Genomic DNA, 6,981 nt, shown 5'->3' on the forward strand with positions numbered 1-6,981 from the left:
TTCCGCGACAACGTGAGAAAGCGATAATACAATGCGTAAATGCACTGCGAATTATATGTATTTCTCATTCTGCCTTTCCCCCACTTTCTCGCTGAAAGTTATTTCTCCGTGTCGAGCACCAGGTGGTATACTTGATGAGGAAGTGTATGCATATGGTGACGAATGATTAAACTACAGGTAATACTGGGACGGACCATTCAGAGGTGGTCTGGTAATATTTGGATGGGAAACGGGGAATCTTTTGGGGGACATCGATTTCCAATTAACAGAGAGCAAGATGTTTTTCATTTCAAATATAACTGTGAAAGGAATGGTCCAATTTTCTATCTGTACACTTATGGAAGCATTGTTCAGATGAGGGTGACATATTTTTATTAAAAAAAAGACCCGAAACCGAACAAAGCATCCTGACGTATATGCAGATCTTCATGTATGTACACATGCATTTAGTACTTGGTCGTAGGTAAACATCCCCTGTGGCAATATCATCTACACTTTCCTAAGTGACAAGAAAAACAGTTTCACCATTACAATGTACAACTGGAAACAGAAACATACATTGTGGAGAAAATCTGGGCCGCGACGGAAGGGGCGACAGGATGCCCCTTGTCGGCCTCCATACCTATATGTACTAGTATATCATTGTAGGACACCCGACTTCCTGCATTAAGTTGTTTGGTGTTATGAAGCCTCTAGCAAGCAAACATGTCTGCTCAAGGTATGTCTCGCACCAACTGAACAAATGTGTATCCTGATGGAGCGGACAAATAATATGTCTTATAAAGAACAATTTGTACACGAAAGTTGATTAAATTTGTTTGGTTTTAAGCTCGTAGTTAGCCATGGTCCCGTTGTATCAAAAATTCGAATTTGGACTAGAAAATCTTGTGACTGATGTTACGAACAATGAACGGAGTCGTGGGAATGCGACGACAAGCCATCAACCAGGACACCGGGTCATCCATCTGATCCAGTATGTCACCCAGCCTTCACAAGACAACGGAACAACGCCTTCATAACAACAGAATACCTTAGCATTTATTCACTAGTGAAAAATGTCACAAAAAATGTCACAGAGAAACACCCGGTGCTCCGGTTGTACGACCTCACTTCAAAATTTCACTTTGTTTCCACGAACAAACTGATTAAAAGTACACATGAAGTAAATTCGTAGGCAAGGACAGTGACGGAAAGATTGTAGTATGTTCACATTTTATGAAGGACCTGCAGGGTTCGTGGGATTGTTTCGTGCCTGGGCAGATCGGTTTTCACCGAAAAGGTGCAAGGTATGGTAATGATAACACTCAATAATAACATGACATCAGTAGGGGTGAAAGGGTCGCTCTTACGATAGGGTCCTTTTGGGTTCAGTACATGAGATATGATCATAATGCAGAAAACCTGACATTGTTTACTAACATGGAAGAAACAATCATAATCTTTGATATTTTGAATAAATCAAACTGTTTTTCGTGATTAGAAGAACTAACCTATTACTGGACCCTGGCAAAATAGCAAGTATCCAGGTGATTAGCAGTCAGTTACTGCAGTGAAATCACCACGTCCCAGAAATGTTAACGTTTTAAAAAACATACTCTTCCAAAAAGAAACGCATAATGAAAATTGCAGTGCCATGTAGGAGTGAATTAAAACGCGATTCATTTTACAAAAGGGTTTGCTCTGTTTCTGAGCCCTATGGTGTTTATGTCTTGAAACGTGACAACAAGACCTCACACCAAAACGCACCACCCGTAAATTACCCGTAGTCAACAGCAGGACTTTCAATTTTGGCGTGTTGCGTCACAGAATACACAATTCACATGCAATGCACGTGAAAGTTAGGGACCAGAGACTCTCAATGAAGGGTATAACAGGTTGATCGCTGTCTGTCGATCATTCACTGTTTTTGGAATATTGTTGACGAAAGCAAAATGCCACGTCTACGTGATGCCAACCGTCATATTGCCATTGTCTCCTCGAAGTTGGCCAGCCTCAACGTGCACTTGCCCGACGCATGAATATTCACCAAAGTACCATATCACGGCTACGGGAGAGATGTCGCCGGAAGGTAGCAGATTCGGTAGCAGATGCCCCTCGTAGTGGGCGTCCTCGATCCAGGATCGATACATCCGGGTACATGACCTGCGTCATAGAACAGCTACGGCGACCAGTACCGCTCACTAAATACTCGGATTGAGGAGGCTTTCTGCACAGACCGTCAGGAACAGGTTCAGAGAGGCTGGTTTACGTGCCAGAAGACCTTGTTTTGGCCCTGTGCTTCGACAACAAAATCGCCGACATCTAGTTCAATGGTGCACCAACGTTCAGGCCTGGAACCTACCGAATTGGCGTAGAATCTGTTTCAGTGTTGAATCACGATTTCTATTGGAACGACGTGAACGTTTCGCCGACGCATTCCCCAGGTGGAGAGATTGTTATGATGTAGGGGGAGATCATCTGCCGTAGAAGTGATTAGGTGATGATCCAGGGCAACCTGACAGCTGAAAGGTACTGTGACGAAATCCTACGTACACACTTCCTTCCAATCACTGATCGCCAGTAGGGAGTTGTTTCAACCAGGGAGCCTATATAGAGAGGGGAGTGGAAACTCCTCGAAAAACCGCTGAACGTATGTCTCGCTTTGTCACGTGACCAGTGGAGACAATATGGCGGCAGCTTAGTATTAAAGATTGAGCTCGGTTCATTTTCAACAGCTGATTACATTCGCTGAGTGTTGTGACAACTCGGATCCTACACGTAGAACATAAGTCACCTGTTCTGTTACTTCAGTTCTAGTCACATATTTGTAATTAGTGTCAGTATAAGAAAATATGTTTGTAGTAAAGTTTCAAGTCGGCATCTTGTAACTCTCTGGCTTCAATTATCGGTACACAGCGAAGGTAGACTGAGTTTCGTCAATAAAAGCTTCTTTCACACATTCCTTTATGTTTTAGCAGGAAATTATACCTTTAGTTGAAAGGTATCTGCAAGCAATAGTGATAGTTTTGTGACTTAAAAACATGTTGGGGTTTAATTGGGGTGTGTGAAAAATGTGGCAGATCGCCGATCTGATCTGATGCGCCATTGAAATACTACACGCCGTTGTTTGAAGTGTGTCTAGATATTGCTCAACACCGTCTTTCACATACACCTTTAATTTTTATGAGGGGAAATTACCATCAGGCGAAAGGTGTTTGCTGGTAATAGTGATAGTTTCAAAATCTAAAATAAATTGTTAGGACGTACTTTAGGTGTGTGAAATATGTGCCATCTCGCCGACCTGATCCGGTCCGCCATTGAAATATTGCACGGCGTTGTTTGTGTGCTTTTGTTTCAGCTTCAAAAACTTCATTCACATACACCTTTAATTTCCATTAGGGGAACATACCATCTAGTGAAAGGTGTTTGGAAGTAATAGTGCTAATTGTATAATTTAAAAAAAATCGGTAGGGTGTTTTTGAGGTGTTGAAAAATGTGCCATCTCGCGGATCTGTTCTGATCCGCCATTGAAATAGTATAACTTTGAGTGTTTCTAGTTATTGCTCCAAAACCTCTTTCACATGCACCTTAAATATTTATGAGGGGAATATACAATGACCCGAAAGGTGTTTGCAGGTAATATTTATAATTTGATAATCTAAACATATTGTTAGGATTTATTTGAGGTGTGTGAAATCTCGCTGATCTGTTCTGATCCGCCATTGAAATACTACACAGCATTTTTTGAGTGTTTCTAGTTATTGCTCAAAAAACTTCTTTCACACACACCTTTAATTTCTGTTAGGGAAAAAAGTTCCATCTGGTGAGAGGTGTTTGGAAGTAATAGTGATGATTTTATGAATTAAAAAAATAATTGGTAGGGTGTATACATTCACAAGTATTTCATGTGTGTGAAAAATATGACATATCGTTGATCTGATCTGATCACTCATTACTACAAGCCAATGTTTGAATGTGTTTAGTCCTAAAATTCATTTCTTTCAAATACACCTCTAAGTATTGAGGGGAATATTCTATCTGGTGAAAGTGTGAGGTATGACATATTTGATCTGTTCTAATCTGCCATGGATGCCTTTGATGCTTGAATGATTTAGTTCTGAAACTATTGTTGATATTTGACAAAACTGCAAAGGACTTTTTAACGCTTTGTGATGGTTTTAAACTTTCTGTTTTTTTAGGGGGGGAGTGACTGTGTCAGTTGACATTCTGTCAGTATCCATGCAATTGCGCACATGCAGGAAGACATCTGGTCATCTTCATTAACTGCCCTCTTAAAAAAAATAATTTCGACTTTGCCACGACCGTCCATTTGTCCATTATAGACTGAGTGTCTGTAAGAATGAGAGTGACTGAATCTACAACTCATTAACATGTGCTTAACTTTCCAAACTGTATTCCTGAAGGAAAAAGAAATAAAAATGTGTTCCTCCCTCGTCACATTTTTTCTATCAAAAATTAAAAATCAAAGTCTTACTCGTCACTTTTGAAAAGAATGTGCCTGAGAAACATATTTTTATGCAGCCTAAGCATTCCACACAAACAGAAAACCACTGAATCATAATGAGACATTTTAATTGTGTAACAGGTCATTTCAAATACATATAATAACATAATAACCTTTAGTTTGCCATTTGGCCATCAGGGCTTGCTGCCACTTGCAGTCTTTAAAGTCTGCATACCCATTTTGTTGGAATCAAACCAATAAAAACAAAATAGTCTTCATTGTAGAGAGTTTCACAGTCCCTACAAAATCCATTAGTGAAGTGTATGGAGCACAGAGAAGTTTACAATTAGTTATAGACTGCTGACATTCCTATGCAGCACTGAATATATAATACTATGAAGTGAAACTGGAAGTTATCCTAACATGAGGGATCAAGGATAATTCCTGAACATTAATACAAATTATGGGCACGATGCTAGTTGAAAACAAATGAGATCTAATTGACAGAAGACCACATGGGCCTGCAGATAACTGAAACTGTTGGCCTGATACATTAACAACCGACGCTGGGCCTCTGGGCTGGCGATCGTTTCGAACGCTGTATCAAAATTGTCACATAAACAGAGAGTCTTTGAACAAGGCAATGTGTAAACACATTCTCAAGTCCTCTCATTAATCCACACATGCATCATTCGGCGACAGGAAGTGTAACCAGCTTGTTGTGACAACATTCAGGGGAGCCTACTCCAATTTACCGAGTATTACTCCGGGAGATGCCGATAGTTTCCGACAGTAAACTGGTTGAAATACTGTTAAGCGCAGCCGATTTGCGCTGAGAACAAACCAAGTCGACGTGTGCAGTGGAGCATGACGAGGCACACGTTAATTAGTACAAATGGTAAGGAAAGCTAGCGAGTGACCAATCCCTGTTATAGAGTATCCCTGTTTCAACAGAGCAATGCCCAGCCTCACACAGCGCGTCACACAAGAGACTTCCTCCAGAACCACAACATCCCCTGGCCCTCAAAATCACTGGCCGCAAACCCAATTGAACGTCTGTTGGATGCCCTGGACAGTCGGGTGTGACGCCGTAACCCCAGCTCCAGACACTTCAACAGCTCGCACACGCACTACAGGGAGAGTGGGATGCGATTGGGCAACACGAGATTCTGAGACATCCGTTCGATTCTAAGGCGATGCCTTGCAGTTCTGGATGCCCACGGTGATCACACCATTAGGTACTGACTTCAGCGCCACCACATGTCTCCAGTCGAAATACAGTTGAAATTCCTATATGCGTTTCTTTCTTCTGAGAGTATACAATACACTCATCCTGTTGCCAAAAGAATAACGCGCGCCATGAGTTATCGGCTACATAAGACGGAATAAAAACCAAGTAAGATCGTATTTTCCATGGACATAACAAAACTGTTATTTCGTTTGTTGTGTCCAACTATATATATCGTATTTTCGTATCGTACCACGTGAAAAAACTTTGTAAATGAAACTATGTACATACGAAACCTGGAACCAAACATCACTAGACATGACAAGTCAGTTATCGTTCCTGCTATGCTACCAGTTATTCAACTGAACCGGAAACGTTTCGCTCCAATTTTCGCTCCATTGTAGAATAATTTATATCTCAAGTTCTAATTTTAACAGAAATAACATGTATTGCAATCGTATTAGTATTATGCGTGTTTTCTACGAACATATTTGGTGCAATCGCAGTAGGCGAGAAAAACTGAACATGGTAAACGGCATGCCTGCCTATACAAAGACATGCGATGGCATTACACGCACATTCTCTCTGATGTTACTGTAACAGGTGTTATTGAATGAAAATAAGATTAAATGTAATCAAACAAAATGAAATCGAGGAAGTTCGTTTTATTATGAGTTTTCTGACATCATACGTTTTCGGATGGCAACGTTTATTATAAAGCGATGTGTTGCTAAACTTTTATAAGTTATTACGATGTGACGCGGTTCGCCTGATTCGAAATACAGTGGAAGCTGTATAAACCGGCACTCATCGGGACTGAAGAAATAATCCAGGTTCGACAAAGTGCTGGATTGCAGAGCTGACGATAAATGTTCAGGTCACAGACGGGACGGAGATTTTATATTGGTGTTGACACCTTACCGGATTGGACAGATGCCGGTTATGACAGCTTCCACTGATCTGTTAACTGCAATTGTCTTGTAAAGTAGACGACTTGGGGCAATCTCGAACTTCCTTACAAGAAAACAGCGGCCGTTCACCAAAGGAATGCATAGATTTTCACCAAATGGTTCGATTTCTAAACATTTTAGAAAAGGTTTGAAAATGACGGCACTAAAACCGAAAACACCGAATTTCACCTCGGTATACCTGTCGTCTTAAAGAACATCTTGGGGATGATAATTCCGTATGCGAGGAAGGATCAGGTGGAGTTCCTGCAGCGTTGTTGGGGATGATAATTCCGTATGCGAGGAAGGTTCAGGTGGAGTTACTGCAGCGTTGTTGGGGATGATAATTCCGTATGCGAGGA

Source organism: Haliotis asinina, chromosome 14 (assembly GCF_037392515.1).
Source record: "Haliotis asinina isolate JCU_RB_2024 chromosome 14, JCU_Hal_asi_v2, whole genome shotgun sequence".
In the NCBI taxonomy this organism is placed as follows: Eukaryota; Metazoa; Mollusca; class Gastropoda; order Lepetellida; family Haliotidae; genus Haliotis; species Haliotis asinina.